The following is an 11919-nucleotide window of genomic DNA, read 5'->3' on the forward strand; positions in this document are numbered from 1 at the left end:
ATATGCGGGCATTCTAGCAACCATGGAGGAGCCAGAATGGCAACCTCCAAATGGCCATTATAGGTTTTGCTTGCGGCATTTGTTAAGTAACTTCAATCGTCAAATGGGTAATGTGAAGTTGAAGAAGATGTTTGGAAGGACTGCAGAGCAAAGACAACCAAATAAAGTCATCGAAGGATTGAAGGCTATTGGTGTTGCTAATCGAGAAGCTCTTTTTTGGATTGATCAAGTTGGTGATATGTGTAAATGGTCAGTATGTCATGATGGAGGGTATAGGTACGGTGTGACTAATACCAACTTAGCCAAAGTATTTAATAACGTGATGAAGGGTGTACATTTCCTGCCTATAACTACTCTTGTGGAGTTCACCTTCTACCGTGTTAATGATTACTTTGTTAAAAGACGTGAGAATGCAAATGCATGGCTAGTTGGGGGAAGTAAGTACACGTCACACGCCACAAAAATTATCACTCGTAATACTGAGAAGGCAAACTATCAAGAGATTGTCGCATTTGATTACAAACGAGGACTTTTTCAAGTTAAGACTGGACGTGGTAATAGAGGATCCGCCAAGGGTGGTAAAATACAAAGTGTGTATTTAAGAGCAATAAAATGCACTTGTAACAAACCCTCCATATATCACTTACCTTGTTCTCATGTTCTTGCCGTCTGTATTAAAAGAAACTTATCGTATGAGCATTTTGTAGACTCTTGCTACACTACCCAGAGCTATGTTAATACATACGAATCCATATTCATGTCGTTGATTGATAAGAGGTCATGGCCTCAATACACCGGTGTTGAGGTGTTACACGATCCAGATCACATTCGTTGTCTAGGAAGACCTAAGTCAAGAAGGATCACCAACGAGATGGACGAAGGATCAAGGACACGCAATGCTTGTCGACGGTGTAGTAGTGAAGGTCACAACACTAGAATTTGCACGTCAAGGTAAACAATATCTGTATTTGAGTATATAAACAAAAGGACTATGGAAACAAATAAATAACATAAATAAACAATTTGATTATTTCTTAACTCTTTTTACGTATAATCTTAACTACAACTTAGTTATTGTTGAATTGCAGAAGAGATGGATCCAGCAGCTCCAGGCCCTCGCGACCCTAGCGTGCTGACGATGCAGGCAGATCATAAGGGCAGTGTACTCTGGGATGTCCAGGTTAGTCAACTTAGTATTTTGAATGTATATGCCTTAATACTTTAACTTTATGCTAATATAATCTTTGCGTTCAGGTGTCCGACGCAGAGACCATATACACCAAGCATCCCGACTCTGCTCCGTGGGAGATTAATGCACGGATCATCCCATACCTTCAGCTAGCGAGGTTGTACGACTTCCACCTCATTGCTTATGGGAGAGTCGATCGGGTGCTAGTCACGGCTTTAGTCGAGCGGTGGCACCAAGAGACCTATACCTTCCACCTACCGCTAGGTGAGGCTACTGTCACTTTACTTAACGTAGTTGTGCTTACACGGCTTTCCGTTGAGGGGCATGTCGTCTCCACCATTGGACGCCAATGCGAAAGTTGGCAAGATATGGTGCATAAGGTATTAGGAGTCCGACCTCCCGCAGAGGTAGCCAAAGGGAGTGCGTTGCGCGTAACATGGCTCGCGCAGAACTTCTCGCACCTTCCTGAAGGTGCTGATGAGGCTACCGTTGAGAGATACGCTAGGGCGTATCTCTTATATCTGATTGGCGATGTCTTGTTCTCCGACAAGACTGGCAACAGGGTACAGCTTCTGTACTTGACGTTGTTTGATGCCCCATGGGAGGTCATCTCCGGTTACAGCTGGGATTCTGCAGCCCTAGCCTATATGTACAGTAGACTTTGTGACGCTTCACACAAGAATGTGAAGGAGATCGCGGGGCCACTGATTATCCTCCAGGTAACACTAACTTTAGAGATTAACGCTTTGTTTCTTAATATGTTCTTATGTTTCGTTTACTTACTTATATTTGTAATTCATAGCTTTGGGCGTGGGAGCACATCCTCATTGGGCAACTGATGAGGAGTGTGGGACGTGGTGCATTTGCGCCACCAGTTCTTCCACCCCCACATGTGTCGTATGGATCGCGGTGGTCCTTTGACAGACGCACAAGGACCCACACTGGATCAGGCGTGGGGTTCTACCGTGATCAATTCGATCTACTTCGAGTTGACCAGGTAAAGATCATTTATTAATTACTATATTTGTAACTATCATATATGTGTAAATATCATTTATTTAATTACATTTTCACCTATAGTTTCTATGGGACCCTTACCCCACTGAGGCATATGCTGCATTGCCTCAGCACTCAGGTATGTTGTCAGGGGCATGGAGAGCCTCTGTACCGTTGATATGCTTCGACATAGTCAAAGTTCATCTCCCTGAGCGCATACTGCGCCAATTTGGGATGGTACAGGGCATCCCACCGCCTTGTGACACAGTGGCTGTTCTCTATCACAGCTCACGCAAGGGTCGAGAGCCCAAGAACTGGATGGAGGTCAACTGGCGCCATGTAGCTCGTTGGGAGCACATGCTAGAGCTGCTGACCCAAGGTGCGCCAATCGAGGCAGTAGGCGCACCTACTTCGGCGGATTACATGTCATGGTTCCTCTCCATCACTCGTCGATGGATGACACCACGAGGTATCATTGCGGCAGCCTAGTACGCTCCCGCAGCACTGACGATGACACAATTTGTAAGTATTCTTCAACGTTGATTATTATGCATTGAACTTACATGTTATACATTACATTAATACATCAGTCGTAATGCAGGCACAGGGCATTGCATCTGTCATCAGCTCCACCCAAGAGGAGCCTGTACGGGAGATTGCCCAAGGCATACTCCTAGGGACACAGTTTCAGCACTTCATTCCAGAAGTCGCTGTGCCCGACTCCACTATGTACGAGCAGGGGTCATCTCCTCATCATTCTGACGTTCATCTTGAGGAGGTAGACTTAACGTGCCCCGACTATGGTGTCGGGTCCTCCCAGGGTGCTGGATCATCCCACTATCAATCACCTCCCCTACCCGAGCGTCATGCGACGGCTTCTTACTATCGTAGAACGCGTCGAAAACCATCACAGTTAGACAGGGTACAAGAGGAGGATTAGCATTAGTATACTGTTTATATATTGAACATTTATACATATTGAATACTTGTAACATTTGGACTTTTATGTATAATTTGTAATTTATGTTTAGATGTATATATTTTTATCGTATTATCACATGTTTATTATGAATGAAATGATGTTAATTACTCAGAGTTTTTGGCGATGAACATTCCGCCAAGAATTAAGTATGTATTTAATCAAAATCAAACACACAATCATATTCAAATAGGGGAAATGCTCTCGAAAATTCAACACAATTCCATTCATGTTCAACGAAACCATATCAAATTACATAATTCATTCGTTAAGTTAAACCACCGTCGCTAACTAAGATGGCTTCTTCAACTTTCTCATAATCCTTTCAGTCTCTTCTTTCCTATGTTCCATATCATCTATATGTCTCTTGAGATTAAATACCTCAACTTTAAGCTCTTGTTTTTCCTTTTCAAGCGATTTGGTACACTTCGGAGCAACCCACCTAAAGTACGTGCACGCCAATCCTTCCTCCAAATAGAAAGGACACGCAACAAAATCACGGTCAGGATCGACGTCGCTACAATCTGTATTAATCTCAACTTCATAACCACAATCACAAAGCTCTTCAATACAATACTTCTGTGACATCTAGGGAACACAAATGATATATTAACATAAGTAAACATTCAAAAATAATATTAACATTTATAAATTGAGAATAATACTAACATAATGTTACCTTCAAAATTGATTAACTAGAACAAGAATGATGGAGTTTGGATACAATGAAGTAGGAAAATGATGGAGTTTGGATGCAATGAAGTAGGGAAATGATGGAGTTATTTATAGAACAAAGAGTTGTGGAACAACTTGGACTCTCTAAGGAAACCTACAATCAAAGTTTGGAAGACTTTGTATTGTGCCAGATTAATTGGTATATTAGAGAAAGGAACCAAGATAACCAATCATCACCCTCACCAGTTCAAGAAGTCATTTCTTGGACTGATTGTGATCATTTGAGGCCTTTGTTGTCATCGCCTGAAGTTTCTGAAGATAATATCAAGCCAACCTTTGGAACAACATTAATCCTTACATCATAAAGGCTCTATCCAGCCTTAATTTTGTATCAAATTAGTAATACTGCCATGGTCTACCCAGCAGTATGTGGCAAGCATCCATTTCCAGCACATCACATAAGATCTCATCAGAATATGTTCCTAAGGTCAGATTGACTAAACACTGTCTATCAACAACTCCACTAGCCTTGTTATCCAGCCACTTCATCTTGTAAGGGTAGGGGTGTGGCTTGGTCTTTAATCCTAGTTCATTCACCAACTGTTTTCTTATACAATTTGACTCACTACCTCCATCAATGATCAGATCACATACCTTCCCCTGTACCCTGCACTTGGTTTGGAAGATGTTCTCCCTCTGATCTGATTTCTTAGTCCTAGGTGTAGTGTGGAAAACTCTTCTAACAATGAGGTTATAGTGCTCTTCCTCAGGTAACACCCTCTCCAATTCTTCTTCTGACTCAATATCTCCTTCAAAGGTCCTCAAGTTTCCATCCTCATCTTCTATGTAAGTTCCATCTGGTTTTTCCCTAGGTGTAGGAGAATAGATCTCTTCTTCTCTACCATTCAAAGAAACTAAATCTTCTTAGGTCTAGTGTCTTGCTTAATCTCTTCCCATTCCCTCATGGTAAAGGCTCTAGCATTTGGACAGTCTCTCTTATAATGACCCCTCCCATTACATTTGAAGCACACTATGTCCTTTGTAGGGACATCTACTTTGGTAGGGTTGGTTTTCTGAGCATATCCTAAAGAATCCTTCCTCAGAGTACTGGTTGAGCCTTGAGCCCTAGGTGTTAAGGTTTTAGGGGTCTTGGTGTAAGAGGTATTTGCCTGTTGCTTCTTCCTATTATTACTCTTTTCTATCTCAATGGCTAAGTTGCCTGCTACATGTACTGTGAGTTGAGATGTAAACATCATTTTCTCCTTAATATCTTCCTTTAACCATGCTATAAACCTACTAATTCTCAGATCTTCCATCTCATTCACATCACATAACACTGTGAGCCTTTCCCATTCTTGAAGATACTCTTGCACAAATTTAGTCCCTTGAGTTAAAGTGCTGAATTTCATGTACAACTAGTGTCTGTAGGTGGGGGGTACATACTTCCTTCTTAAGTGTTTTTTTAGTTTGTCCCATGTGTTGATCCTAGGTCTTCCTTCCTTGACCCTTTGTCTCTGCAGTCCTTCAAGCCAAGTAGAGGCAACCTTAATCATCTTAACCTTGGCTAGTTTATATTGGTTGTCTGGTCCTGTCTCCCTAAACTCAAAGTATTGGTCCAACCTATTTTCCCAGTCTAAGTAAGCCTCAGGGTCATGTGAGTGGCCATCAAATTCAGGGATATCAATCTTGATGGTTCTATCTTCTTGATTTCTCAAATTCTGATTTTGTCTAGGCCTCTCAATTTGATTGTTGTTAAACATTTCCATATTAGCCAACCCTTGCTCAAGTCTTTCTACAGTTTCTTCCAGAGCCCTAAATCTTTCATCCCTATCCATGATTGTTATGAAGCAATGAACCAAATCATAATAACACAAAAACACACCAGGATCTTTAAAACACAAAAACAATGTGCAAAAATAGAAGTCAATGTGCTGTTCTGTGTAGTGTGTCTGAAATGTAAGAAAATTCTAATTTAATAGGCAAAAATGAAATCACAATAGAAGAAATCAATCCCTGAATGAAAATAGAGGCAATGTTGACTGATTGAACACGTTTTACTCCTGATTGTCCTCAAACTTTCTTCCTTTGACAAGTACAGAATAAGGTGTAGTCCCTTCTTGATTCTCCCCTTCTGTGTGTAACCTTACCCTCCTCGTGAACAGGGCTCTGATACCACGTTGATGCAAGACTAAGGCTGAATGTGGCCTTGGTAATGCATAGATTGATGTCTCTCCTTTGTTTTGGCCTTGTGATCCTTACAAAGCCACAAACGAACAGATCAGCCTCAAGAATTAGTTTCTTGGACTGATGTTGATGATTACTGATGATGGTGACACTTTTCCCAATCTACTCAGTCTTATCCTCTACACAACCAGGCTTCCCTTCCTTGGGTGTGTGGTTCTTTGCAAGTTCAAAGTTGTTCCACAACTCCTAAGTTGCCAAATCAAGAATGCTCCACACTCTTGAGGAAGTTTATGCACAAAACTTCAAAAACAAAAAAAAAACAGAAAACTTTCTGAACTTCCTCCTTTGTATTGATTAAATCTCAATCTGAATTATTCCTTCAAACTATGAAAGGATCCCTTTATATAGGCCTCTTAACAAACATAATAGTCACAAAGGCTTTACTAACAACACGCCTAGAAGCCCACGTGACATACATGTGCCTCTTAAAATATCAAAACACAAATCTAAGAAAACTTAAACAAATTCTGATTTTTGATCTGGTAACCAGCCTTCTTTCAGCATGGGTTTTAGAGTTCCTGGTGAACTTGCAGCATGGTCCTAGGGCCTTGATTGCTTGGCCCATGTATGAAGATGATGTTTCTACCCTTTTCCAGGTCTAGTTGCCCCAGATCTACCTCCTAGGTGCCCACCAAGGTCAACTAGTCAACAGGTTGTCCTGTATCCTGGATTCTACTGTCTGTCTGTTCCTTTGAGCCTTTAGTGTGGTTTGTTGGTACTTGGTTGACTTCCACAGGCTTAAAACATGAACTTGGGTTTATTCCCAAGTCTTGGAATGCCATGGGAGCTGGTTCAGGTCCTTCATGATCATTTGGTGCACATGTTTGATCCAAGACCAAATACGTTATCTCATGAGCCGATTGGTTTAGTTCTTGAAGTACTTGGTTTTAATCCTTTTAAATCTGAATTTGTTACATGTCTAACTTGGGTTGAAGATTAAGTGAAGCTACATATATATTGGTTGGACGTTACTTTGATAGGTCCAAGTTTAGTTATGTTTTTAAAGTCTTTTTACCACTTAAATCTGATTAATTAGCTACTGCATGCTTAGGAAACAACTTAAATCAGCTTAATGCATGCAATTTAATGTTGTTTTATATGCTGCGGTTTTTGAAATAAGCGCAGCAAATAATTGAAACAAATGCCAAATACTGCGGTTTAGGCTGGCACCGCAGCAAATAATCATCTTTCATTAAAATAAAAAAACCCGCTTTCATTGTAAGGTTCACAAAACCCACGAAAGCTTTACTGTGTCTTAAACCCTTAAAACGTTCATCTTCTTCTTAATCTTCTTCTTGTTCATCTTCAAAGCAAACCCACGAAGCTTGCTGCTCTTCTTGTTCATCTTCAAAAACTGCAGACTGTTCATCTTTTCACGAAACCCACGAAGAATTGTTCATCTTCTTCTTCAAAACCCACGCACGAAAACATTTGCTTCAAACCATCTCCCAAAATTTGCTTCTTCTTCTTCCTATTGTCTTGATTCTTCCTCTTCTCCATTTACTTTAAAAACCCACGAAAAATTTCAAGGTAATTTCGATTTATTTGGTTTTTATTTTTTGTTTTCTTTTGTTTTATTTTTGAAAAAATGGTTATATTACTAATTTTGTTTTTCTTGTTTCATTGTAGGTCACATTGTAGCTATTATTCACCTAGATACACAACGTAATTTCTTTTGATAATAATTTTCATTGTTTTTCAAATTTTTAAGGTTAAATGATGTTTGTTTATTATTTATAGTTTAAATGTGATTTTATTCAAAATGTATTAGTTGTTTTCATATGTTGTTTAGTATTAGTTGTTAGTATGAATGTGTATGTATTAGTTGTTGTTATTAAGTTTTAATTTATCATATATATGATGTTTTCTTATATTTTTGAGTAATTTCTTCATTTTATTTATGAATGTGTATGAAGTTGTGGTTTTTAAGTTTTAAATTTATCATAATTTTTTTATAGTTTGTAAATTAGGTTTAATTAGGGTTTTTTATGGTTAAATTTATTATTATTAGGTTAATTAGGTTTAAAACAATGTTAGTATTAGATTATGATGGTTTATTATTAATATTGTAAATTAGGGTTAAATGAATGATTATTACTTAATTTTGTGGTTAATTAGAGTTCGTTAAGTATATATGTTAAAAGTTGATATTAATTTTGTTTTGAATTAATTAATCACACTAATTACGATGACAAAAGATCGTTCTTGGATGTATGGAAGCATTGAATCGTCAGAATTTATTGACGGCGTATTAGAATTTTGTAGTATTGCGGTTGAACATCAAGTTAGGACGGGGGGAGTTGGTTTTTATTGCCCATGTGTCACTTGTGGCAATGTATCAAAGGTAGATAGTGTTCATATCCTTAGGGAGCATATACTTCGACGTGGGTTTAGGCCTCAATATCATGTTTGGGTTTGGCATGGTGAGGAGGGAATGTACAAAGAGAAAAGTGTTGTTGAGGATGTTAATAATGTGGCCGATGTCAATGAGGATGTAGTAGATCGTGTTGATGGGTATGAGACAGATGAAGAAAATGTCGATAAGGATGTGGATCGTGTTGATGAGATGATGGAGGGGGTCGAGTATTATGTGTTTGGAATTTGCTATTCGGTTTCACTGTAAAAATTCGGCCTAAATTTATTTGGTGTGCGGCTTGGATTCGATCTGTGAATTCAAAAAAGGTTCGATGTGGTTCGGTCTAGAAATGAATTTGGTTTGGATTTGGTCTAAAAATATGAAAATCGAATAAAATATGGTTTGATTTGGTTTTGATGAAAGTCCAAACGGTTGACCGAAGTTTCACCCCTACCCACGACAACCTACTTTTTTTTTTCCCTTTTTTTTTCATTTTGTTTTAAAAAAAATTTAGATCTTTTCACGGTATGATGTAGGATCACCTACATCTAATGAGCTAGCTAAAGTCAATATTATCATAAAACAAATGGGAGAAGCTCAAGTTGTTCAAGGTCCAAAAGTCAAGCCCTTTAATTTCGTAGTCATAAACTAAGTCTTTTTTTTAAAAATTTTTTTTTTTATTTTTTATTTCGAGTATTTGGGTCCTTTTGTTGTCTTCAAGATGATTAAAGCCAAGTTTAGGATCAAGCTTAATCATTTCTCATGCTTAGTTAGTCGAGTTGTACTTTTCTTTTATTTGAGTTTAGTAATTAATTTTGCTCATGGGTCGAATATTATGCGATTGAAACGCAAGCAATCAGCCAAAAATATCAAGCAAATAAATCAAGGAAATATGAAGAATATATTAAAATTTCATGAATATTTTATTCAAGAAAAAGTCAGCAAGTGGATCAAGAAAGATTAAATAGTATTCAGCAAAATCAAGCCGTTTGAGACACCACTTGCAGCTGAAATTTTGAGCACTATTTCTTGAAGATTGTGTGGGATATACCATGAAGATCTTATCTACTTGTCAGCCCCAAAATATCATTTGAAGATTAGTCAAATATATTGCAAATAATGGCTGATTTGTAGCCGTTGCAAGTGGGTGTCATTTCTGAATTTTCTTTGCTATTTTGTATTCCTTGCAAGCTTATCTCCTTGTAGTATAAATAGGCTTAGCTTGTTTCTTATAGGCTGAAACACTTTTAATACAAACTTTCTATTGAGCAATTTTCCTTGTTCTTATTTGCAATTTACTTTAACTTGGATTAGTTTAAGTAAATTTAAGTTCCTATGCTTTTCATTCTTTTGGCTAAAGTTTGAATGTGTTCTTAGGAACCCTTAGATTTGTTTCGTGGTGTATCTGTATCGAAGCAACCTTTGGCAAGCCATTTTCAGTTGAGAAATCAACATATCCTTTTCATTTTTCCGTTGTTATAAAACCACAAAAATCACGAAAATAAATTCATTAGAACGAAAACAGCAAACTACGTGTGCGTATAGCTTGGTTTTGTTTTGAGGCATAGCCAACCTATATCACGGTACTCCTTGACTCCTTCCCTTATCTCTCCTCCCGGAAGGCCAGAACACAGACGCAGACCACGACTTCCTCTCTCTCTCTCCTCTATTGAAGCGTACTCGAAATTCTCCATTGAAGGGGCTTCTGAGCTTTCTCTACTCCACTGAAGCAGTCTCAAAGGTTAGATGCTTCTTTTTCTTTAGTCATTGACCTAATTTAATTAATTAATTGTCAGTATATACTCAATTTAGGGTTCTTCGAAGTTGGATAATTGAACTATTGGTTATAGATACTCGAAGAATTTAACATAATTTTTGGAGTCTAGTTTAATAATTGAGTCCATTTTGGTTGCTAATGTGTTGCAGGGTTTGGTTTGTGGTCTTGTGGAGCGTACTCGAAATTCTCCATTGAAGCGGCTTCTGACTTTCTGAGCTTTCTCTCCTCCATTGAAGAATTTGAAGCAGTCTCTAAGGTTAGATTTTGACAACCTAGAGTTATTGTGTTAATCGTGTATTTAATTGTCAGACTGTCAGTATATACTCAATTTAGGGTGGTTTCAGTGGTGGTGCAGTCGTGCAGAGGGAGGGGGTGGCTGTCGGGGCTGGGCTGGGGCCTGGGGAGTGGCTGTCGGGCTGGGTCAGGTGGGGAATTGTTTGATTAATTTGCATGTTCAGTTGGGTAAATCCTAGTTTTTTATTGGAGGAAAACAATCTCTATCCATGGTATTAGAAGTTCCTAGTTTGTTTGATTAGCCACTTTTGTGTGTAGGGATATGGGGATAGAGAGAGAGCAGAGTAGCACATCCGAAGCCGAAAGAGAGGAAAAAAGGATTGTGATGCTGGCACTAAGCAATGAAGGCTTGCCTTCAGAAAGACTACAAGGTGGTACTCAATTATATCACACTCGTGCAGAATGTCACTCGGTGGATCTGAAGCACAAATCAGCCATTATTTGCAATATATTTGACTAATCTTCAAATGATATTTTGGGGCTGACAAGTAGATAAGATCTTCATGATATATCCCACACAATCTTCAAGAAATAGTGCTCAAAATTTCAGCTGCAAGTGGTGTCTCAAACGGCTTGATTTTGCTGAATACTATTTAATCTTTCTTGATCCACTTGCTGACTTTTTCTTGAATAAAATATTCATGAAATTTTAATATATTCTTCATATTTCCTTGATTTATTTGCTTCATATTTTTGGCTGATTGCTTGCGTTTCAATCGCATAATATTCGACCCATGAGCAAAATTAATTACTAAACTCAAATAAAAGAAAAGTACAACTCGACTAACTAAGCATGAGAAATGATTAAGCTTGATCCTAAACCTGGCTTTAATCATCTTGAAGACAACAAAAGGACCCAAATACTCGAAATAAAAAAAAAATAAAAAAATTAAAAAAAAAAGACTTAGTTTATGACTACGAAATTAAAGGGCTTGACTTTTGGACCTTGAACAACTTGAGCTTCTCCCATTTGTTTTATGATAATATTGACTTTAGCTAGCTCATTAGATGTAGGTGATCCTACATCATACCGTGAAAAGATCTAAATTTTTTTTAAAACAAAATGAAAAAAAAAGGGAAAAAAAAAAGTAGGTTGTCGTGGGTAGGGGTGAAACTTCGGTCAACCGTTTGGACTTTCATCAAAACCAAATCAAACCATATTTTATTCGATTTTCATATTTTTAGACCAAATCCAAACCAAATTCATTTCTAGACCGAACCACATCGAACCTTTTTTGAATTCACAGATCGAATCCAAGCCGCACACCAAATAAATTTAGGCCGAATTTTTACAGTGAAACCGAATAGCAAATTCCAAACACATAATACTCGACCCCCTCCATCATCTCATCAACACGATCCACATCCTTATCGACATTTTCTTCATCTGTCTCATACCCATCAACACG

The 11919-nt window shown here is 38.2% G+C and overlaps 1 long non-coding RNA gene across 1 annotated transcript; it reads left to right on the forward strand.

Annotated features, from left to right (window-relative positions):
• The first annotated feature begins 9667 nt into the window (after positions 1–9667).
• LOC130817580 (uncharacterized) lies at positions 9668–11185 on the forward strand. Its single transcript, XR_009043822.1, has 3 exons — positions 9668–10180; positions 10366–10472; positions 10769–11185. It is a non-coding gene; the product is annotated as an uncharacterized LOC130817580 (long non-coding RNA).
• The last annotated feature ends 734 nt before the right edge of the window (positions 11186–11919 follow it).

The sequence above is a fragment of the Amaranthus tricolor genome, chromosome 7 (genome assembly GCF_026212465.1).
Source record: "Amaranthus tricolor cultivar Red isolate AtriRed21 chromosome 7, ASM2621246v1, whole genome shotgun sequence".
In the NCBI taxonomy this organism is placed as follows: domain Eukaryota; kingdom Viridiplantae; phylum Streptophyta; class Magnoliopsida; order Caryophyllales; family Amaranthaceae; genus Amaranthus; species Amaranthus tricolor.